Below are 25,788 nucleotides of genomic sequence, written 5' to 3'. Positions count from 1 at the left end.
CATAGTAGCACCTCAATACATAAGGAAAACACTAACAGCCATAAAAGGGGAAATCGACAGTAACACAATCATAGTAGGGGACTTTAACACCCCACTTTCACCAATGGAAAGATCATCCAAAATGAAAGTAAATAAGGAAACACAAGCTTTAAATGATACATTAAACAAGATGGACTTAATTGATATTTATAGGACATTCCACCCAAAAACAACAGAATACACATTTTTCTCAAGTGCTCATGGAACATTCTCCAGGATAGACCATATCTTGGGTCACAAATCAAGCCTTGGTAAATTTAAGAAAATTGAAATCATATCAAGTATCTTTTCCGACCACAATGCTATGAGACTAGATATCAATTACAGGAAAAGATCTGTCAAAATACAAACACATGGAGGCTACACAATACACTACTTAATAACAAAGTGATCACTGAAGAAATCAACGGGGAAATCAAAAAATACCTAGAAACAAATGACAATGGAGACACGACGACCCAAAACCTATGGGACACAGTAAAAGCAGTTCAAACAGGGAATTTTAGAGCACTACAAGCCTACCTCAAGAAACAGGAAACATCTCGAATAAACAACCTAAACTTGCACCTAAAGCAATTAGAGAAAGAAGAACAAAAAACCCCAAAGCTAGCAGAAGGAAAGAAATCATAAAGATCAGATCAGAAATAAATGAAAAAGAAATGAAGGAAACAATAGCAAAAACCAATGAAACTAAAAGCTGTTTCTTTGAGAAGATAAACAAAATTGATAAACCATTAGCCAGACTCATCAAGAGAAAAAGGGAGAAGACTCAAATCAATAGAATTAGAAATGAAAAAGGAGAAGTAACAACTGACACTGCAGAAATACAAACGATCATGAGAGATTACTACAAGCAAATCTATGCCAATAAAATGGACAACCTGGAAGAACTGGACAAATTCTTAGAAATGCACAACCTGCCGAGACTGAACCAGGAAGAAATAGAAAATATGAACAGACCAATCACAAGCACTGAAATTGAAACTGTGATTAAAAATCTTCCAACAAACAAAAGCTCAGGACCAGATGGCTTCACAGGCGAATTCTATCAAACATTTAGAGAAGAGCTAACACCTATCCTTCTCAAACTCTTCCAAAATATTGCAGAGGGAGGAAGACTCACCAACTCATTCTACAAGGCCACCTTCACCCTGATCCCAAAACCAGACAAAGATGGCACAAAGAAAGAAAACTACGGGCCAATATCACTGATGAACATAGATGCAAAAATCCTCAACAAAATACTAGCAAACAGAATCTGACAGCATATTGAAAGGATCATACACCATGATCAAGTGGGGTTTATTCCTGGAATGCAAGGATTCTTCAATATACACAAATCAATCAACGTGATACACCATATTAACAAATTGAAGGAGAAAAACCATATGATCATCTCAATAGATGCAGAGAAAGCTTTAGACAAAATTCAACACCCATTTATGATAAAAGCCCTGTAGAAAGTAGGCATAGAGGGAATTTTCTTCAACATAATAAAGGCTATATATGACAAACCCACAGCCAACATCATCCTCAATGGCGAAAAACTGAAACCATTTCCACTAAGATCAGGAAGAAGACAAGGTTGCCCACTCTCACCACTATTATTCAACATAGTTTTGGAAGTGTTAGCCACAGCAATCAGAGAAGAAAAAGAAATAAAATGAATCCAAATCGGAAAAGAAGAAGTAAAGCTGTCACTGTTTGCAGATGATATACTATATATAGAGAATCCTAAAGCTGCTACCAGAAAACTACTAGAGCTAATCAATGAATTTGGTAAAGTAGCAGGATACAAAGTTAATGCACAGAAATATCTGGCATTCCTATACAATAATGATGAAAAATCTGAAATAGAAATTAAGAAGACACTCCCATTTACCATTACAACAAAAATAATAAAATATCTAGGAATAAACCTCCCTAAGTAGACAAAAGACCTGTATGCAGAAAATTATAAGACACTGATGAAAGAAATTAAAGATGATACAAATAGATGGAGAGTTATACTATGTTCTTGGATTGGAAGAATCAATATTGTGAAAATGACTATACTACCCAAAGCAATCTACAGATTCAATGCAATCCCTATCAAATTACCAACGACATTTTTCACAGAACTAGAACAAAAAATTTCACAATTTGTATGGAAACACAAAAGATCCCGAATAGCCAAAGCAACCTTGAGAACGAAAAATGTAGCTGGAGGAATCAGGCTCCCTGACTTCAGACTATACTACAAAGCTACAGTAATCAAGACAGTATGGTACTGGCACAAAAACAGAAACATAGATCAATGGAACAGGATAGAAAGCCCAGAGATAAACCCATGAACATATGGTCACCTTATCTTTGATAAAGGAGGCAAGCCTATACAGTGGAGAAAAGACAGCCTCTTCAATAAGTGGTGCTGGGAAAACTCGACATGTACATGTAAAAGTATGAAATTAGAACACTCCCTAACACCATACACAAAAATAAAGTCAAAATGGATTAAAGACGTAAATGTAAGGCCAGACACTATCAAACTCTTAGAGGAAAACATGGGCAGAACACTGTATGACATAAATCACAGCAAGATCCTTTTTGACCCAGCTCCTACAGAAATGGAAATAAAAACAAATATAAACAAATGGGGCCTAATGAAACTTAAAAGCTTTTGCACAGCAAAGGAAACCATAAACAAGACCAAAAGTGAACCCTCAGAATGGGAGAAAATATTTGCAACTGAGGCAACTGACAAAGGATTAATCTCCAAGATTTACAAGCAGCTCATGCAGCTCAATATCAAAAAAGCAAACAACCCCATCCAAAAATGGGCAGAAGGCCTAAATAGACATTTCTCCAAAAAAGATATACAGATTGCCAACAAACACATGAAAGCATGCTCAACATCATTTATCATTAGAGAAATGCAAATCAAAACTACAATGAGATATCATCTCACACTGGTCAGAATGGCCATCACCAAAAAATCCAGAAACAAGAAATGCTGGAGTGGGTGTGGAGAAAAGGGAACACTCTTGCACTGTTGGTGGGAATGTAAATTGATACAGCCACTATGGAGAACAGTATGGAGGTTCCTTAAAAACTAAAAATAGAACTACCATACGACCCAGCAATCCCACTACTGGGCATACCCTGAGAAAACCATAATCCAAAAAGAGTCATGTACCAAAATGTTCATTGCAGCTCTATTTACAATAGTCAGGGCATGGAAGCAACCTAAATATCCATCATTGGATGAATGGATAAAGAAGATGTGGCACATATATACAATGGAATATTACTCAGCCATAAAAAGAAACGAAATGGAGTTATTTGTAGTGAGGTGGATGGAGTTAGAGTCTGTCATACAGAGTGAAGTAAGTCAGAAAGAGAAAAACAAATACCGTATGCTAACACATGTATATGGAATCTAAAGCAAAAAAAAAAAAAAAAAGGTCATGAAGAACCTAGTCACAAGATGGGAATAAAGACACAGACCTACTAGAGAATGGACTTGAGCATATGGGGAGGGGGAAGGGTAAGATGTGACAAAGTGAGAGAGTGGCATGGACATATATACACTACCAAACCTAAAATAGATAGCTAGGGGGAAGCAACCGCCTAGCACAGGGAGATCAGTTCTTTGCTTTGTGACCACCTAGAGGGGTGGGATAGGGAGGATGGGAGGGAGGGAAATGAAGAGGGAAGAGATATGGGAACATATGTATATGTATAACTGATTCACTTTGTTATAAAGCAGAAACTAACACACCATTGTAAAGCAATTATACTCCAATAAAGATGTTTAAAAAAACAAACAAACAAACAAAACTAGACAACTGGCTACTTGGCTACAAGTCTCTCCAAAGTGCCAGGTCCAGACTGGGTTTCAGCCTTATTCTCCTGAAAAGAAATGAGATCTATTTTGTCTACTAATGTTCGAGTTGTCCAACTACATCTAACTGGGTCTGTTACACCTATATAAATCATACTGAGCTAATAGAAGAGTACATCAAAAATGTATATGACTATCCCAAATGGTTCCATTCCTTTATTCAGGGTAACCCAAACACTGACTCTGTCTGGACCAGGATCAAAATTGCTATCATATGTAACCTGGTTCTTACTCCTGCTTGGCACCTGCTTACAATAATTCTTTTACTGATTGTTGGCCCGTGCCTTCTTAATATACTTGTCTAGCTTGTTCTTTCTAAGAGCACAACAGTTTCCCAGACAAGATGACAGTTATGCAGAGATTCCAGCCACTCCTTGAAACAGATCCTGCTGGAATAACAACAGAAGTCACCCTGGGCCCCTTAATAAGACAGAGCAAGAGCTCTGTGACCCAACTAGGTAGGGTCCATAAGCCCCTTGCCAGGCTGAAGAAGCTACAGAAGACAGACCTTTGCCCTTCATCCTCCCAATAAAGATTTCTTGTGGTTCATGTCTCTCAGGGGGAATTTGAGGTAGGAGATAGATGGGCACTAGGCCAAACAGCTGAAGTTCATCCCCTGTGGACAGAAACTCCATAAAAGCAGAATGATGGAGGATGCTGGGTCCTGCTCAGATAAGAGATAAAAGACCACATATTCCTCATTCTCAAAGTCAAGGAGACCTCCCTGATTACACATGTGCAGAAAAACACCTTGGAGGTCGAAAACGGAGGGGGTGCCACCCCATAGTAAGTGACGTCAACTATCCATAGGCCTCTTGCTAGAATCCATCTTGGCTAAGAGATGCACATGCACATTAGCCAGACTCATCAAGAAAAAAAGGGAGAAAACTCAAATCAATAGAATTAGAAATGAAAAAGAAGGAGTAACAACTGACACCGCAGAAATACAAAGGATCATGAGAGATTACTACAAGCAACTGTATGCCAATAAATTGGACAACCTGGAAGCAGTGGACAAATTATAAGAAAAGCCCAACCTTCTGAGACTGAACCAGGAAGAAATAAAAAATATAAACAGACCAATCACAAGCACTGAAATTGAAACTGTGATTAAAAATCTTCCAACAAACAAAAGCCCAGGACCAGATGGCTTCACAGGCGAATTCTATCAAACATTTAGGAAGAGTCAACAGCTACCCTTCTCAAACTCTTCCAAAATATAGCAGAGGGAGGAACACTCCCAAACTCATTCTACGAGGCCACCATCACCCTGGTGCCAAAACCAGACAAAGATGTCACAAAGAAAGAAAACTACAGGCCAATATCACTGAAGAATATAGATGCAAAAATCCACAACAAATACTAGCAAACAGAATCCAACAGCACATTAAAAGGATCATACACCATGATCAACTGGGATTTATCCCAGGAATGCAAGGATTCTTCAATATACACAAATCAAACAATGTGATAAATCATATTAACAAATTGAAGGAGAAAAACGATATGATCATCTCAGTAGATGCAGAAAAAGCTTTCGACAAAATTCAACACCCATTTATGATAACCCCCCCCACCCCCGCCCCAGAAAGTAGGCATAGAGGGAACTTACCTCAACATAATAAAGGCCATATATGACAAACCCACAGCCAACATCATTCTCAGTGGTGAAAAACTGAAACCATTTCCACTAAGATCAGGAACAAGACAAGGTTGCCCACTCTCACCACTATTATTCAACATAGTTTTGGAAGTTTTAGCCACAGAAATCAGAGAAGATAAAGAAATAAAAGGAATCCAAATCGGAAAGAAGAAGTAAAGCTGTCACTGTTTGCAGATGACATGATACTATATGTAGAGAATCCTAAAGATGCTACCAGAAAACTACTAGAGCTAATCAATGAATTTGATAAAGTAGCAGGATACAAAGTTAATGCACAGAAATATCTGGCATTCCTATACACTAATGATGAAAAATCTGAAATAGAAATTAAGGAGACACTCCCATTTACCATTGCAACAAAAAGAATAAAATACCTAAGAATAAACCTACCTAAGGGGACAAAAGACCTGTATGCAGAAAATTATAAACACTGATGAAAGAAATTAAAGATGATACAAACAGATGGAGAGATATACCATGTTCTTGAATTGGAAGAATCAACATTGTGAAAATGACTATACTACCCAAAGCAATCTACAGATTCAATGCAATCCTTATCAAACTACAAATGGCATTTTTCAAAGAACTAGAACATGTAATTTCACAATTTGTATGGAAACACAAAAGACCCCGAATAGCCAAAGCAATCTTGAGAAAGAAGAACAGAGCTGGAAGAATCATGCTTTGTGACTTCAGACTATACTACAAAACTACAGTAATCAAGACAGTATGGTAATGGCACAGAAACAGAAATATAGATTAATGGAACAAGATAGAAAGCCCAGGGATAAACCCACACACATACGGTCACCTTATCTTTGATAAAGGAGGCAAGAATATACAATGGAGAAAAGACAGCCTCTTCAATAAGTGGTACTGGGAAAACTGGACAGCTACATGTAAAAGAATGAAATTAGAACACTCCTTAACACCATACACAAAAATAAAGTCAAAATGGATTAAAGACCTAAATATAAGGCCAGACACTAAAAAATTGCTAGAGGAAAACATAAGCAGAACACTCTATGATATAAATCACAGCAAGATCCTTTTTGACCCACCTCCTACAGAAATGGAAATAAAAACAAAAATAAACAAATGGGACCTAATGAAACTTAAAAGCTTCTGCACAGCAAAGGAAACCATAACCAAGATGAACAGACAACCCTCAGAATGGGAGAAAATATTTGCAACTGAAGCAACTGACAAAGGACTAACCTCCAAAATTTACAAGCAGCTCATGCAGCTCAATATCAAAAAAGCAAACAACCCAATCCAGAAATGGGCAGAAGACCTAAATAGACATTTCTCCAAAGAAGATGTACAGATTGCCAACAAACACATGAAAGGATGCTCAACATCACTAATCATTAGAGAAATGCAAATCAAAACTACAATGAGGTATCAGCTCACACCATTCAGAATGGCCATCATCAAAAAATGTACAAACAATAAATGCTAGAGAGCGTGTTGAGAAAAGGGAACCCTCTTGCACTGTTGGTGGGAATGTAAATTGATACAGCCACTATGGAGAACAGTATGGAGGTTCCTTAAAAAACTAAAAATAGAACTACCATATGACCCAGCAATCCCACTACTGGGCATATACCCTGAGGAAACCATAATTCAAAAAGAGTTATGCACCACAATGTTCATTGCAGCTCTATTTACAATAACCAGGACATGGAAGCAGCCTAAGTGTCCTGCAACAGATGAATGGATATATAAGATGTGGCATATATATACATTGGAATATTACACAGCCATACAAAGAAATTGAGTTATTTGTAGTGCGGTGGATGGATCTAGAGACTATCATACAGAGTGAAGTAAGTCAGAAAGAGAAAAACAAATACTGTATGCTAGCACATATATATGGAATTAAGAAAAAAATGTTTCTGAGAAACCTAGGGGTAGGACAGGAATAAAGACGCAGACCTAGAGAATGGATTTGAGGACATGGGGAGTTTGAAGGTTAGGCTGGGATGAAGTGAAAGAGTGGCATGGACGTATATACACTACCAAATGTAAAATAGATAGCTAGTGGGAAGCAGCCACATAGCACCGGGAGATCAGCTCGGTGGTTTGTGACCACCTAGAGGGGTGGGATAGGGAGGGTGGGACGGAGACGCAAGAGGGAGTAGATATGGTGATATATGTATACGTATAGCTGATTCACTTTGTAATAGAGCAGAAACTAACACACCATTGTAAAGCAATTATACTCCAATAAAGATGCTAAAAAATTATTAAAGTTAAGGTAGTTGAGAGTCCAGTGATAAATAAAACCTCTGAAAAACATTTGAAATGTATATATTATCAAATTGGACTGTAGAAATAAGAAAATTATTTTACTTTTTTATGTAATCAGAAGTCTGTTCTTTCTTCTATGCTCTAAATGAAATCTACATTTAATCAGAGCTATAAAATGTGCTATAGTATAGGCTGGTGTCCTGTCAATCTAGGATTTTTTGTAGAACCAAAACCTTTGAGAATATAGCTAAAATTTTTGCATATATGGAAAAAGAAATAGTTGTAATGGATAAGAAATTTACAGAGAAATTATAGACATTGTCTAAGAAAAAATTATGCTTGTTACTATGCCCGACTATTTATATTTTAAATGTAATTTATTATTTTTAATATTTGTGGCAGAGTCCACTAGCATCTATTCACTTCTTCTTCCTGGCACTCAGTTACACTACATTTCTAGGTCTCACTTGCAGTTACCGGTGGCTGAGCGGGTAAGTCTTTCCCAATGGAAATCGAGTAGAAATGATATGAGCCACTTTCAGGCTTGACACATTTCACCTCTTATGTGTACTTTGTAATTTTTCCTGCTAGCTGACGGCAGATGAAAGGGATGGCTTTTTAGGATGCCAACACCACAAAATGAAAGGATCCTGGGTCCCCAAACACCAAGTAGAGGAAAGTCCTTCTCCCGTTAACTTGAAAACCCACTTCTGAGTTACGACTTCTCTTTTCTTGATCTTGAAATGTTTGGGTCTTCTTTTTGTTATAGCAATCTATTGTATTCTAGCCAGAACAGAGCTATATTGAGTCCTTTATGCCTGTCTAGTATCCAAATATATTCCATATTCTCAGACCTGGCTCAAATTCATTATCTTCTGTGCAGCCTTCCTATTACTTTTATCTTGATGTAAATGGTATCTTCCTGATCAGATTTCTTATACTAATCTATTGACTATTAATTAGAGTGAAACATCTGCTTGTAGGCTTCTTGGCCATCAAAACAGAAAAAGTTCCATATTCTTACTTCCAGTGGGTACAAAACATGCCAGATCATGGATGGAAAGAAAGATTTCTCTAGTGCTAAATTCTAAAACATGTTTCAAACATGGAACTTCATATAGGGAAGACAGTGATATATAATAGAAAACGTGCTCAACAATATGCCTGCAACAAATGTAATGAATAGATGCAATAGAATGGTAAGTTATAGCACCTTTTGATTGTCATGTTTGGCAGCTCTGCAGGGTGCCAAGGTGAAACATAGTAAACAAGTAATTGATGTTTTCCCACCTCAATCCAAAAATCAGTCTTATACTTATTTGACAACACACTGCTTAGAAATTCTCCATAAGATATAATATCTGTATGCCAGATAAAAAAAAAAAAAAAGAATTGAACAGCTATCAATTGTGATTGTGATTGTCATCAAGTCTGACCTCGATGACATCAAGTTCTGAGTTGTTGGTTGATGGTGAATCCATTGCATTTGAGACCAGAAAAGCATATGCTTTGACTGCTATCATTTTGTGGACATTAGCAAACCTAATCTAGGCTCTTTATTAATAGAAGGCTTTCAAAGACACCTGTTGAAACAGTCAGAATACACACAAACATGCACACACACACACAAACACACACAGATTTCTGGGTCTGTTCCAACTTGCTTAAGATCACAGAGTCATTCTGGGCAGTATAACTGTATTACATTCTAAAGCAGATGTTATCATTGCAGTTCAATAAATATCTGCATTGGCATGTCTAGTTTGAGCAATACAGATTCCTGGTGAATCTGAATAAAATAATTATTTGGAAATACATCCACTAAGATGGGTTTACTAAATATGAACCAATTACATTTTGAAAGACAACTGATGTTATTTTATAATAGATTATACTAGTCTTAGGTCTAACAATATTTAGGTACCAGGCTCAACTGTTGATTGAGGGCATTGTTAATTTGTGACATATCATTATTCTACTATGGGGACTTGTCCATCATTTATTATAGGGAAATGTCAACAAGGTTATGTAGAAGTGGTATCAGATCATTAAAATGTTAAGAAATTGAACACAGTCTAATTTTGTGACACATATTCTCCAGCACAATTTCTTATATGTAAAAGTTGCACCAATAACTTTAAGTCTCAATTGTATGTTGATTTGATTTCTTTTTGCTTTTTAGAATTTAAAGTATTTCACAACTAATTTTTGTAATTCTTAGTTTAAAAGTCACAAAAATAAGATTGAGATCATCAATTCCTAAAAAAGCAAAAAATATTTAATTTTAGTTTATCAAATGTAGCCTCTAAATAATGTTTCTGTGAATTTGAATTTGGAAGTTGAGATATACTTTCTACAATTCTCACATAAAAGAAGCTCAAAAAATATTTTGTAAAACCTAAATAATGTAGACTTTGTCTAAAGGCCTTTCTAAGTTTAGTGGTTTCTATATTATCATTATAACAAAGAAAATTAGCTTAGCATAGCTGTGCTCACTAAGTACCATACAAGTTCCAAAGCCTGCCACTGCACAAGTTAATTGTTTTCCTGACAGCTGTACCTACTACTGGTCCTCTGGGTCAGTTGCTAATAATTGTTAAATTGTCCTTTTGTTACTTTAATGGTCATGAGCTACTTTAAATTTCCATTCTGATTTCCGTTTGTGCATCTTTAAAATATTTTATGTTCTTAATTAGCATATATTAATTAATAATTCCTGAACTATTTTCCCTGAGTAATTTAACAACAAACCCAATTATAAAAGCTTCTCAAAAAATAAATAAAAAATAAATAAAAAATAAAAATAAAATAAAAAAATAAAAATAAAATAAAATAAAAGCTTCTCATATAAGATAGAAACTGGTAGTTGAAAATTTACTGAAAGCTTGTGTTCCCACAGATCATTCATGAAAGAAAAAGAACACTTGCAGTTAAAATTGGAATATATAATTCATGATGGTGTTTTTGTAAATTAAGTATGGGTTTAATTTATTAAAGCATTAGAGAAAAATTTGAAAGTTTCCATAATCCTATCATTTTAACAAATAATTTCATTTTATAAATTTCCTTTGAGTATGTGTCCATAGGTACACAATTAAATGTATTCAGAATGTTTTTCTGTACTATGTTGCAAGAGTAACATGTTACTTAGTAGAAGAGTTTTGCTTAGATTTTTAATGATAAACACTATTTTTATATCTCCATCATGAAATTAAACATCTCATCATATACAAAAAAATACTGAGTAATATTTACCTTTCTAAATTGTATTTAAATTTAATATATGGTTTCTGTTTATGAAATCATTTTTCCAGTGCCTTTTTTAAACACTGTTTTCATATTTTTTGAGCATTCACTAGTTATGAGGAATGGCCTGAGGTCAAATGTACTTTTAAATCTGGACTGCAATGATTTATTCATAGGTAATTCACTCAAAGCTTTTTCAGTGTTAAAAAAAAAAAAAAGCTACATGAAAAAGATTCACTAAGTATGGTAAAGGGTACAAGTAATGTGATTTTTAAATTATGCACAAAAATAGGATTGATTGAAGTGTTGAAATAATCTTTTTATTGAGAAGCAAATATGAATTGACTTTGAAATCTTCATGTTATGGGAGGAAGTTTGCATTTCCATTTCTATATTTTCTCATTCCAAGTAAGAAAAAATTTAGTGAATTAAATGGCTGACATAGCATGAATAGGAATATGCCTATAGACCTTTTCAGTTCCCTTTAGTTTATCTTTGTTATCTGAAGATTTTACTTTTTCTATCCAGATATTCCAGATATAAATCTCTTGGACAGTTTAACATGAATTAGATACACCAGTTCTTTATTATAGGGGAAAAAATCCACCAATACTTTCCAGTGTCCTAGTACGAGATGTTGGCCACAGAGATGCACAGACCAATATGCGTATTCATTTGGTGAGATTGGCTTTCTTGATAAATAAGAGTAAATTGAAGCCATTTTTCTAATTATTCATAATAACAATTCTTTACATATATAATGATTTATAACCTATAACATCCATGTATTTTAAAGCTGAATCTTCTTAAAAATTGCTGTCATAAAGGGTAAAGGAAAGAAACACATTTATTTCCAGCCAATTATTTTCAGAATATTTTACATTTAATTCTCACAAGTTTTCAAAATAAGTGTTGTGGTATCCCCATTTTACGAGGGTGAAACAGCAGTTTAGAGAGGTTTTAAACTTGTCCAATAGTACAGCTTTAGTAAATTGCTGAGCCAGAATAGAACTGAGCCTCAAGGCCTATATAGTTCAAAACCCTTAAGGACTGATGCCACATCTTAAAAAGGTTATATCAACAAAATTGCCTATAATGTGTGGACCATGCTTAATTAATATTTATTTCATGAAATAACCTCTCTTTCCTGTATCACCATCCTTGTAATATCTTCTTAAAGTTGCTCTCATAGAAATAGTGTTCCGAGTTAAAGAAGAGTATTTTATTGATATTTTCAAAGAGTGGCTGCTATTTTGTTCATTTTCAGTTTTTTTCCCCAAAGGGAATGTATAGATGAAATCTATATAAATCAAGTTCTATATAATGAGAAAAAGTTTGGACAGACTAAAACACAAGTATGCTGTAACACATGAAGGAATAATTTTTCTTCTCTTCATAATTTTATTTTTAGAATGTTGTTTTGAACCAAATTAGGTGAATAAATTTGAGTTACACAGGTCAGAGGTGTATTGTGTATACTTTGACAATAATCTGTCTGCTTTAGCAATGATTCACTATATTGATATTTATGATCTTCAAATAAATAAATTAACTGATGTTTGCTTAATAATGTGGCTGATAAATGGAATACTGACTGCCATATCAGTAAACAAAGGATGTCACAGTCATCAGCTATTGCAGCCACTGCCAACGGTGAGCTGGTGAGCCCTGAGGAAACTCAGGATGTGAAAATACAGGATAGTGGTCCCAGGTAGCTGAGGTACATATCATGAGGAATGATTTCAGTGAGCCCAGACTCTTGCATCTTCCCATACATAGGAAAGCGCTAAATTCCTTAACTTGAGATATCTAGTTTTCTTTAATTAACAATAATCTTTTGACATTCAGACTACCTGCCCTTTGTTGCAAAACTTTTATAATATTTAACCTGGCTTCCCTCCTTGCCTCCTTGAAGCAGTTCTCTCAGGGTTACTTGAGATGCTGCCTCCCAGGCTTGAAGTCCTAAAAATTCCCACCAAATAAAACATAACTCTCAACTTTTAGGTTGTGAATATTTTTTAAGCCGACAGTAGTATATATTTGTGTATGGTATACAATCAAAATGTTTCCACAAATTACTAAGTGAATTATTTTTTTCTCTATCCCCTTCAGGTATGGTTATGCCATTCATTTGTAACATAGTTAGGTATTTTTGTAGTATTATTATTTTTTGTATTCCATTTTGGGCTCCCCCTACATCCTGGTTTTATCTTATATTTTTGTTTGAGGGTACATCCTATAAGACAGTGCTACACAGAAAAGTATACTTAAAGAAGTATCATTCCTTTTACATTCTTTCACTTCCATTCCTACCCGCCTTATATTGGTAACCAATCTCATTAGTTTCTGATTTATCTTTCTGATATTTCTTTTGAAGAGATTAGTGGATAAAGTGTTTTTTTCATTGCCCTCTTTTTCTTATAAAGGATCGCATACTATAGGTACTCTTTCACATATCCTTTTTTTCATGATTGTACAAATGACTTTTTATTTAAAATTACAAAATAAATTATCTATAAGCATGGACAATGAAAATCATTATATATTGTCAACTGAAACTAGTAATTGAGGATTATAGTGAGTTTCTTAAATATCAGACAGCCTTTTCTTCATTTTCTTCAACTGACTTCTCCGAAATTATTGGTGAGAAACATTGTCTCAAGCATCCTGTCATAGTTCATTAGTAATGGTGAAGCACTGTTCTAGGAATTAGAACTTATCACCCCCTATCCCACCCATTCCACTGATTTCCAGGATCTTTCTCTTCTTTAGCATCCAATAAAGAAGTTCTTACAACCTTAGTTGGATCAATAATTCCCTTCTCCACCATATTCACAAAAGCTCCAAGCGTAGCATCATAACCAACTTCTGAGGAATTTAGCATAATTTTCTCAATTATCAATAATCTTTCAACATCTACATTCTTAACAATGATCACTAAAATAATTTTGAGTGTTCTTTTAATAATTTCTATATCATTTTTAAAAATCTTCATTAGCTGTAATTAGTGAGTCTAAGGCTGAAATGTAGCAAAGCAGAACACAACCCCCTCCCAGAACAATGCTTTGTTTAACAGAAACTCATGGAACATCAAGGGCATCTGTAAATTTTTTTCATTCACTGCAGCATAACTTGTTTCATTAACCTTCAGCACAGCTATTCTACTAAAAATTTTGCCAGAGTCCCCTCAGTTTTTCCTTTTCATATTCTTTAGTTATGATATCTGACTGCTCATTGATTTCTTAAATATGTTTTTCAATTTGAGACTGTTAACTTTTTCCTTCTAAGAGCTGAACTTCATCTTTGGTCATAATGACCTCTCCAACTTTTCCCAAGTCATGAGTCTGAAAATCATCATCATCATGATTTAGGGTCACTCTCTCTTCTCTGAACACTGAAACACCAGTAGCAATACCTATGTTTTCAAGCAGGTTTTTTTCTATTGTCACAAACACCTGGAGCTTTTGACTGTTACAATCTGAAGACCAACTTTTAGCCTATTCAAAAGGAGCATATTTAGAGCCTCTCCATCAACATCTTCAGCAATTATTATCAAGGGCTACAATGAACATTGGCAATTTCAAGGGCCAGTATAATGGACTAGACACTTTCTTTTCATTCAATAGAAAACAGGCATCCTGAAATACACATTTCTGATCTTTTGATGTATACAAAATATGAAGAAATATAAACTTAAACCTCAACTTAATAATTTCTAGCTCATCATTCAGGAGTTTTCTATCCTTTAACATGACTACACCATTTATTCCAATCTCTTTCACTGCATTGGAAATTATATTGCCAGTTTCTTTGTTTGCAGAAATCTTAGCAATCAGCAATTTCTTAAAGGGTTGGTACAAGTTTAGACTGCTTCTTAAGTTCAGCAATTACAGCATCTATAGCTAACATTACACCTCTTCTGATTTCCACTGGCTTAACACCTTTGCTAATCTTCTCTAAGCCGTCTTTGGTAATAGAGTATATCAGTAAGGCAGCAGTGGTGGTGGGCCTACAGTCTTTTCATTTGTATCATTGGTAATATTTTTAACAAATACGCTTTTTCTGTCTCTGTATGTGAATGTCTGCTTAGGTCTTTTTCTTATTTTGCTATTGGGTTTTTGATCCCTTTTTCTTCAGTTTTAAGAGTTCTTTATGTATTAAGGATATTGGCTCTTGTGTTACACATTGCAAATGTTTTCTCCCAGTTAATAAATTGTCTGTGATATTGCTTATGTTATTGTCTTAGTTTCTTTTTTTAAACTTTCACTTTCACATAGTCAAATTTATCAATGTTTTCTTTCATTTCCTCTAGAGTTTGTGAAATAGAAAGTATTTTCCTATTGTGAGGATAAAGAGAAATTCATCCCAGTGTTCTTCTAGTTCTTGTTTTCATTTTTTATATTTACATTCTTGATCTATTTGGAGTTTATCCTGGTATATGGTGTGTGATATTAATCAAATTTTATTTTTTTCCAAATGGCCACTCAGTTGTTCTACAACCATTAATTAAAAAGTCTACCTTTGCCTCACTGATGCCCCACAGGTTACCTTGATCATATAATAGGCTTTCTTATGTATTTGAATCTACTTCTGGGTTTTCCATTCTGTTCCTCTGTTCTCTTTATCTATTCATGTGCCAGTATCACACTATTTTAATTACAGCTACTTTGAAGTATATCTTTATAGCTTTCTATCTGGCAGGGCTAATATCCTCTCATAGATTTTCTTTTTCAGTGTTTTCCTGCCTCTTCTTGTATGTTTGTTTTTCCATATGAACTTTATTATTATTTTCTACACTGTAAAAAAGCCTGCTAATATTTTGATTAAGATTGAGTTAATTTTATAAATTAATTAAGGGAGAACTGACTTCTTTATAATGTTGAATAGTCTCATACAGGAAGAGGGGATGTCTCTTTACTTGTTCAAATATACTTTTACATCTTTCAGGTATGTTTTAAAGTTTTCCTTATAGAGGTAGCACATATTTCTTTTTAAGCTTATTCTAAAATATTTAATCTTCTTTGTTGCAGTTGTTAAGGGGGTTTTCTCTACCCATTCATATATTTCTTAGACTACTTAAGAAACTCCCAGCAATCATCCATATCTTCCTTCAATCCTTTCTCTATACCAGATCCAGGGTGATCTTTTAAAAATGTAAATTTGTTCATTTTCTTTCTAAGTCCTTCAGGAGCTTCTACATTAATATGAAGACCAAGTTCCTAGCTAGGCCTAACAAGTCTTCCACCTTCTGGCCTATAGGGCCACTTCTCTGTGAACTTTGACCACACTGGCCATTTTTCTTTCTGTGGGGCCTTTGCCCCCTACTCCCTCAGCCTGAAATGTTCCTCTGCACTTAACCACTATTCACTCACCTAGTGACCTCTTAGTCACTTTTCATTACTCAGGTCAGTCACTATCTTGAGGATATCTTTCCTGATCCCTAAATTCAGCAAACATTTTGCAAGCTCTCATAGAACCTGTAATTTTTATTAGCATTCCCTGCAATTGGAATTAAATAGTTAATTAGGTTATAAATTGATTAATAAAAACTTATGGAGAAAGAATTCTTTGGTGACTGCCAGAAAGTGTTGTGTATTATAGACCCTCACTGAATGAAGAAAGTAAACGTGTCCTTTTAAACAAGTATTACATATTAAGTTGTATTGAATAAGTATTTATTATATTTACAGAGCTGGAGATATCTGTAAGCTTTTGAGATAAATTAGATAACAAAGATATACTTATAATTATAAAATATCAGTGAAGTTTTTGGTCCTCCTCTTTACTTTTTTGAGTATTTTTGCAAAATCAATTAAGTACTAGTAATTTTATTTTATTTTATTTCTTACAGAAACACATTGTCAGCACTTGAATGTACTATGACTAAAATATTAGATGAAGTATAATAGATTAATCCTATAAAAATTCACAAGAAACTGCTCATTCTTTATACATCCCAATAGACTTTGGAATCTAATGCAGAAAAGGCAGAAGGTAATGGGATTGATAATATGACAAATTAAAAATAAAGCGGTAGACTTAATTTTCTTTTATGTTTGTAAGTGCATCAAAAAGTGAATTTATTTTTTCAGAAATGTAAAATATTTAAAACGAACATTTAACAATAATCTATCATTTTGTCTCCATTATGGAATAACTACTGTCTCTGTTTACCAATAGTTATGTTTTGGTACACATAGGTTTAAAATAGATCTAAGAAGAGTACACTTAAAAATTGTACTCTGGAAGAGTCATGCAGAGTTTAGGTCAAGATGGCAGAATAGGAGGACCTGGGGTTCACTTCTCCCCACAAGTACATCAAGAATACATCTACAAGTGGAACGATTCACACAGAGCACCTGCTGAGCACTAGCAGAGGACCTCAGACAACTAAAAGGACAAGAAAAGATCCTCGGAACCAGGTAGGACAAAAGAGAGAAAAGGAAGAAAAAGAAAAGAGGAAACAGGATTGGATCTGCACCTCTGGTGGAGGAACTGAAGGAGATGAGAGGTTAACACAACTGGAGAGGCCCCTTCACTGGCAGCTCGATCAGCTGAGATGGAGGGAAGCTTCATGGGCTATCGGAGGAAATTGTAGCAGCCGGCCTGTGGCAGGTAGGACAGAGAGAGATTTTGACGGACAGTCCGTGCCACAGTTTTGGGCACCCCAGCCTGAGACAGGGGTTCGCCAGTGCTGGCTGGGATTGGGTGCTGAAACTTGGGGTTTGGAGAGCAGACCCAAGGAGAGGACTGCTGTTGGCTGCGTGGAGACAGCCTGAGGGGATGGGAGCGAGGGGCTCCACAGCTAGGAATGCTCCTGGAGGAAGCACGGACTGCAATGGAAGGCGTCAGTGCTGAGTGGTGCATGAAGGGCAGGGCCACCATCGAGGTCTCTCTCCTCACACACCAGCCCCTGCTCCAGGGGCAATGGGAGGGACTCCCACCAAAGCAAGCACTCATGCCCCAGTCTGTCACTGCCCCTTGCTCCCCCACCTAAGCAAGCAAGAGTGACCCAGTCAGTAGCTGCCATGCCTCATCCCACCAAAATGGGCCATCATGCCCCCAGTCCCTGACTTCACTCCATCTCTCCTGGGTGGGGAGCAGACGCCTGAGGGTGACCCACATGCAGAGGTGGTACCAAAACCAAAGCTGAGCCCCAGGGCAGTGCGACTAAGGAAGAAGAACTGAAATCTCTCACTGCACCTGCACATGCTTCAGATTAAACCCCTGTGATCAGCTTGGTAAACCCAGCAACTGCAGAACATCTGAATGGACAATGGGTGCTTCCAGAACTGAGGCTGGTCTAGCTTTAGCAGCTGTAGACTTTGTGGGCACGTATAGATGAAAGTAGGGCCAGGTCAGAGTCTGAGCTGCCCCTACAGTGCCCACAGTGGGTCCAGAGACCTACTTAGAGGTCTTGGAGGGCCTCCAGGGGAGGCAGGGGTTGGCTGTGGCTCACTGTGGGGACAAGGACACTGACAGCAGAGGACCCAGGGAATTTTTAAACTTATTTATTTATTATTTTTATTTCTTACATTTTTTAAAATATATTTTTTATTTCTTTATTTTTATATTATTTTTTGCTTTGGGGGGTTTGATTTGGGGAGGTTTTTTGGTTGTTGTTGTTTTTGTTTTCTTTGCTTTTTTGTTTGGGTTTTTCTGTTTTTTGTTTTTGTTAGTTTTGTTTTTATTGTTTGTTTTGGTTTCTGGGTTTTTTGTTTGGTTGTTTATTTTGTTTTTGTCTTGTTTTTTGTTTTTATTGTTTGTCTTGGTTTTCGTTTGTCTGTTTGAATGTTTTGTTTTGGCTGTGCCACAAAGCTTGTGGCATCTAGGTTCCCCTGCTGGGGGCTGAACCTGAGCTCCTAAGGGGAGCACCAAGTCCTGGCCACTGGACTGCCAGGGAATTCCTGGCCTCAGAGAATATTAATCAGCATGAGCTCTCCTGGAGGTCCCCATCTTGGCACTATGGCCCAGCTGCAACCAACAGCCTGCAAGTTCCAGTGCTGGAATACCTCAGGCCAAACAACCAGAAACACAGGAACACAGCCCCACCCATCAGCAGAGAAGCTGGCTAAAGTCATGCTAAGCTCACAGACACACCAAAACACACTGCTTGCCATGGCCCTGCTCACCAGAGGGACAAGACTCAGCTCCACCCACCAGAGGGCAGGCCCCAGTCCCTCCCACCAGGAGGCCTACACAATCCCTGGGACCAATCTCACCCACCAGAGGCAGACACCAGAAGCAAGAGGAACTACAACCCTGCAGCCTGTGGACAGGAGACCACGAACACAGCAGACAAAGTAAGACAACAAAGAAATATGCTGCAGAAGAAGGAGCAAGGTAAAAATCTATAAGACCAACAAAATGAAGAGGAGACAGGCAATCTACCTGAAAAAGAATTCAGAGCAATGATAGTAAAGATGATCCAAGATCTCTGAAAAAGAATGGAGGCACAGATCCAGAAGATACAAGAAATGTTTAACAAGGACCTAGAAGAACTAAAGAACAAACAGTGATAAACAATACAATAAATGAAATGAAAATACACTAAAAGGAACCAATAGCAGAATAACTGAGGCAGAAGAAAGGCTAAGTAAGCTGGAAGATAGAATGGTGGAAACCACTGCCATGGAACAGAATAAAGAAAAAAGAATGAAAAGAAATGAGGACAATCTCAGAGACCTCTGGGACAAGAAAAACGCACCAACATTAGAATTATAGGGGTCCCAGAGGAAGAAGAGAAAGAGAAAGGGACTGAGAGAATATTTGAAGGGATTATATTAGGAAACTTCCCTAACATGGGAAAGGAAATAGTCATCTACATCCAGGAAGTGCAGAGAGTCCCATACAGGATAAACCCAACAAGGAACATGTTGAGATACAAATTAATCAAACTAACAAAAATTAAATACAAAGAAAAATATTAAAAGCAGCAAGGGAAAAGCAACAAATAAGATACAAGGGAATCCCCATAAGGTTATCAGCTGTTTTTAAAGAAGAAACTCTACAGGCCAGAAGGAGTGGCAGGATATATTGAAAGGGAAAAGCCTACAACCAAGAATAATTTATGCAGCAAGGCTCTCGTTCAGATTTGATGGAGAAATCACAAGCTTTAGAGACAAGCAAAAGCTAAGAGAATTCAGCACCACCAAACCAGCTTTAAAACAAGTGCTAAAGGAACTTCCCTAGGCAAGAAACACAGGAAAAGAGAACAAAAGAGGAAGGGAAGAAAAAAGATCTACAGAAACAAACCCAAAACAATTAAGAAAATGTCAATAGGAGCATACATATTGATGACTATCTTAAGTGTAAATGGATTAAATGCTCCAACCAAAAGACACAGACTGGCTGAAGGGATACAAAAACAAGACCCATATATATGCTATCTATTAGAGACCCACTTCAGATCTAGGGACACATACAGACTGAAAGTGAGGGGATAGAAATAGATACTCCATGCAATACTCATATCAGATAAAATAGACTTTAAAATAAAGACTGTTACAAGAGACAAGGAAGGACACTACATAATGATCAAGGGATCAATCCAAGAAGAAAATATAACAATTGTAAATATATATGCACCCAACATAGTGAGCACCTTAATACAAAGGCAAATTCTAACAGTCATAAAAGGGGAAATCAACAGTAACAGAAAAATAGTGAGGAACTTTAACACCCCACTTACACCAATGGACAGATCATACAGACAGAAAACTAATAAGGAAACAGAAGCCTTAAATGACACATTAGACCAGATAGACTTAATTGATATTCATAGGACATTCCATCTGAAAGCAACAGAATACACTTTCTTCTCAAGTGCACATGGAATATTCTCCAGGATAATTACATCTTGGATCACAACTCAAGCCTGGGTAAATTTAAGAAAATTGAAATAATATCAAGCATCTTTTCTGACTACAACACTATGAGATTAGAAATCAATTACAGGAAAAAAAAGAGTTAAAAGCACAAACACATGGAGGCTAAAAAATATGTTACTAAATAATCAATTGATCAATTAAGAAATCAGAGAGGAAATTTTAAAAAATACCTAGAGACAAATGATAACAAAAACCCAATGATCCAAAACCTATGTGACACAGCAAAAGCAGTTCTAAGAGGGAAGCTTGTAAGAATACAATCTTACCTCAAGAAAAAAGAAAAAATCTCTAATAAACAACCTATCATTACACCTAAAAGCAACTAGAGAAAGAAGAACAAACAAAACACAAAATTAGTAGAAGGAAAGAAATCATAAAGATCAGAGCAGAAATAAATGAAATAGAGAAGAAAAAAAACAATAGCAAAGATCAATGAAACTAAAAGCTGGTTCTTTTAGAAGATAAACCAAACTAATAAATCTTTAGCAAGACTCATCAAGAAAAAAAAGGGAGAGGACTCAAATCAATAAGATTAGAAATGAAAAAGCAGGAGTTATAACTGACACCACAGGTATACAAGGATTATAAGACATTACTACAAGCAATCATATGCCAAAATAGTGGACAACATAGAAGAAATGGACAAATTCTGAGAAAGGTAAAACCTTCCAAGGCTGAACCAGGAAGAAATAGAATATATGAACACAATCACTGTAAATTCAATAATTTCAGTTACTGAAATTGAAACTGTGATTAAAAATCTTTCAACAAACAAAAGTCCAGGACCAGATGGCTTCACAGGCAAATTCTATCAAACATTTAGAGAAGAGTTAACATCTACCCTCCTGAAACTCTTCCAAAAAATTGTAGTGAAAGGAACACTCCCAAGATCATTCTACAAGGCCACCATCACTCTGATACCAAAACCAGACAAAGATATCACAATAAAGAAAATCACAGGCCAATATCACCAATGAACATAGAGGCAAAAATCCTCAACAAAATACTAGCAAACTGATTCCAACAACACGTTAAAAGGATCACACAACATGATCAAGTGGGATTTATCCCAGGGATAACAGAATTCTTCAATATCGGCAAATCAGTCCGTGTGATACACTACATTGACAAATTGAAGAATGAAAACCATATGATTATCTTAATAGATGCAGAAAAAGCTTTTGACAAATTCAACATTTATGGTAAAAACTCTCCATAGGGAAGGCATAGAGGGAATCGTCCTTAACATAATAAAAGCCATATATAACAAACGCACAGCAAACATCATTCTCAATGGTCAAAAACTACAAGAATTTCCTCTAACATCAGGAACAAGACAAGGATGTCCACTCTCGCCACTGTTATTCAGTATAATATTGGAAGTCCTAGCCATGGCAATCAGAGAAGAAAAAAATAAATAAAATGAATCCAAATTGAAAAAGAAGATGTAAAGCTGTCACTGTTTGCAGATGACATATACATAGGAAACCCTAAAGATGCCACTACTAGAGCTAATCAATGAATTTGGTAAAGTTGCAGTATACAAAATTAATACACAGAAATCTTTTGTATTCCTATACACTAACAAAGATCAGAAAGAGAAATCAAGGAATCAATCCCATTTACTGTCACAACAAAAAGAATAAAATACCTAGGCACAAACCTACCTAAGGAGGCAAAAGACCTGTATTCAGAAAACTATAAGGTACTGATGAAAGAAATAAAAGATGACACAAACAGAGAGAGATATACCATGTTCTTGGATTGGAAGAATCAATATTGTAAATGATTATACTACCTAAAGCAGTCTACAGATTCAATGCAATCCCTATCAAATTACCTATGGTATTTTTCACAGAATTAGAACCAAAAAAATTTTAAAATTTGTATGGAAACACAAAAGTCCATGAATAACCAAAACAATGTTGAGAAAGAAAAACACAGCTGGAGGAATCAGGCTCCCTGACTTCAGACTATACTACAAAGCTACAGTAATCAAGACAATATGGTACTGGTACAAAAACAGAAATATAGATCAATGGAAAAAGATAGAAAGTCCAGAAATAAACCCACGCACCTATGGTCACCTAATGTATGACAAAGGAGGCAAGAGTATACAATGAAGAAAAGACAGTCTCTTCGAATAGTGGTGTTGGGAAAACTGGACAGTTACATGTAAAAGAGTGAAATTAGAACACTCCCTAACATCATAAAGAAAAATAAACTCAAAATGGATTAAAGACCTAAATGTAAGGCTGGATACTATAAAAATTTAAGAGGAAAACATTCACAGAACACTCTCTGACATAAATCACAGCAAGATCTTTTTTTGATCCACCTCCTAGAGTAATGAAAATAAAAACAAAAATAAACAAATGGGACCTAATTAAACTTAAAAGCTTTTGCACAGCAAAGGAAACCATAAACAAAACGAAAAGACAACCCTCAGAATGGGAGAAAATATTTGCAAACAAAGCAACCAACAAGGGATTGATCTCCAAAATATACAAATAGCTCATGCATCTCAATATCAAAAAAACAAACAAGCAAATCAAAAAAATAGGCAGAGAATCTAAATAGACATTTCTCCGAAGAAGACATACAGATGGTTAAAAGTACATGAAAAGATGCTCAACATCACTAATTATTAGAGAAATGTAAATCAAAACCACAATTAGGTATCACCTCACCCCCTTCAGAATGGCCATCATCAAAAAATCTACAAACAATCAGTGGTGGAGAGGGTGTCCAGAAAAGAGAATCCTCCTACACTGTTGGTGGGAATGTAAACTGGTACAGCTACTGTGGAGAACATTATGGAGGTTCCTTAAAAATCTAAAACTAGAGCTACCATATGATCCAGCAATCCCACTCCTGGGCATATATCCAAATAAAACTATAATTCGAAAAGATACATGCACCCCAATGTTCACTGCAGAACTATTTACAATAGCCAGGGCATGGGCACAAACTAAATGTCCATCAACAGAGGAATGGATAAAGAAAATGTGGTATTACTCAGCCATGAAATGAAACGAAATTGAGTTATTTGTAGTGAGGTGGATGGACCTAGAGTCTGTCATACAGAGTGCAGTAAGTCAGAAAGTGAAAAACAAATACCGTATGCTAACACATATATACGGAATCTAAAAAAAAAAAAATTGGTCATGAAGAACCTATGGGCAAGACAGGAATAAAGACGCAGACCTACTAGAGAATGGACTTGAGGATATGGGGAGGGTGAAGGGTAAGCTGGGACAAAGTGAGAGAGTGGCATGGACATATAACCACTACCAAATGTAAAATAGCTAGTGGGAAGCATCCACATAGCACAGGGAGATCAGCTCGGTGCTTTGTGACCACCTAGAGGGGTGGAATAGGGAGGGTGGGAGGGAGGGAGACGCAAGAGGGAAGAGATATGGGGATATATATATATATGTATAACTGATTCACTTTGTTATAAAGCAGAAACCTACACATCATTGTAAAGCAATTATACTCCAATAAAGATGTTAAAAAAGAAAATGTGGTACATATATACAATGAAATATTACTCAGCCATAAAAAAAGAACAAAATAATGCCATTTGCAGCAATATGGATGGACCTAGAGATTGTTATTCTGAGTGAAGTAAGTCAGACAGAGAAAGCCAAATATCATATGATATTGCTTATATGTGGAACCTGAGAAAAAGGGTACAAATGAACTTATCTACAAAACAGAAATAGAGTTACAGATGTAGAAAACAAACTATGGTTACCAGGTGACAAGGGGGGGTAGGGGAGGGATAAATTGGAAGATTGGGATTGACATATACACACTACTATATATAAAATTGATAACTAATAAGGAACTACTGCATAGCACAGGGAACTCTACTCAGTACTCTGTAATGGCCTATATGGGAAAAGAATCTAAAAAAAAGAGTTGATATGTATATATATAACAGATTCACTTTGCTGTACACCTGAAACTAACACAAAATTATGAATCAACTATACTCCAAAAAAAATTATATTTTGTCCTTTCACTTAATGTTATTTCACAAATACTTCTCAGTACTGCTTTATATTTTTGAAACCTATCATTTTTAAATTGTCTTTATTATTTATTTATTTTATTTTTATTTTTGGCTGAATCGGGTCTTAGTTGCGGCACGTGGGCTCTTCGTTGTAGTGCACGGGCTTCTCTCTAGTTGTGGTGCACAGGCTCAAGGGTGCGTGGGCTCTATAGTTGTGGCATGCAGGCTCCAGAGCACATGGCCTTTGTAGTTTGTGGCACATGGGCTCTAATTGAGGTGCACGGGCTCAGTAGTTGTGGCACGCAGGCTTAGTTGCCCTGCGGCATGAGGGATCTTAGCTCCCTGATCACGGATTGAACCTGCGTCCCCTGCATTGTAAGGCAGATCCTTTACCACTGGACCACCAAGGAAGTCCCTGAAATATATCATTTTAATGGAAATATAAGTTTCATTACAATGACATCTCCAATCTATTTAACAATTTATCAATTTTTGAGTTGTTTTTTTTTTTTTTTTAGGAATCATTGCAACTACACAGCCCTGCCTACTCAGCTCCCTGTGCAAACATGTTGTAATGTCTTTCTACAGAACTTTTTAATTACTTAATTTTTGAATTATTTCTTTGGAATAAATTATAAGAAATGACATTATGAATCAGAAGGTTGAATAAAATCAGTTTGTTTTAATATTAAATTCTTCTCCAAGAGAACAATAACAAATTACTATTTAGTTGATATTTATTCATAAGTCTCTCTGTTCTATTGCATCTTCACATGGGTAGTTTGATTGTCCT

General features: G+C 35.9%; 1 protein-coding gene and 1 pseudogene across 11 annotated transcripts in view; both read right to left on the bottom strand.

The window, feature by feature from the left end:
• Positions 1–25,788, bottom strand: part of GRIA4 (glutamate ionotropic receptor AMPA type subunit 4) — a 532,571-nt gene that overhangs the window by 401,719 nt on the left and 105,064 nt on the right. The window lies entirely within an intron of this gene.
• On the bottom strand, positions 13,804–15,127 carry LOC114239025 (60 kDa heat shock protein, mitochondrial-like; annotated as a pseudogene).

Source organism: Balaenoptera acutorostrata, chromosome 9 (genome assembly GCF_949987535.1).
Source record: "Balaenoptera acutorostrata chromosome 9, mBalAcu1.1, whole genome shotgun sequence".
In the NCBI taxonomy this organism is placed as follows: Eukaryota; Metazoa; Chordata; class Mammalia; order Artiodactyla; family Balaenopteridae; genus Balaenoptera; species Balaenoptera acutorostrata.
This window is presented reverse-complemented; position numbering and strand designations above follow the sequence as displayed.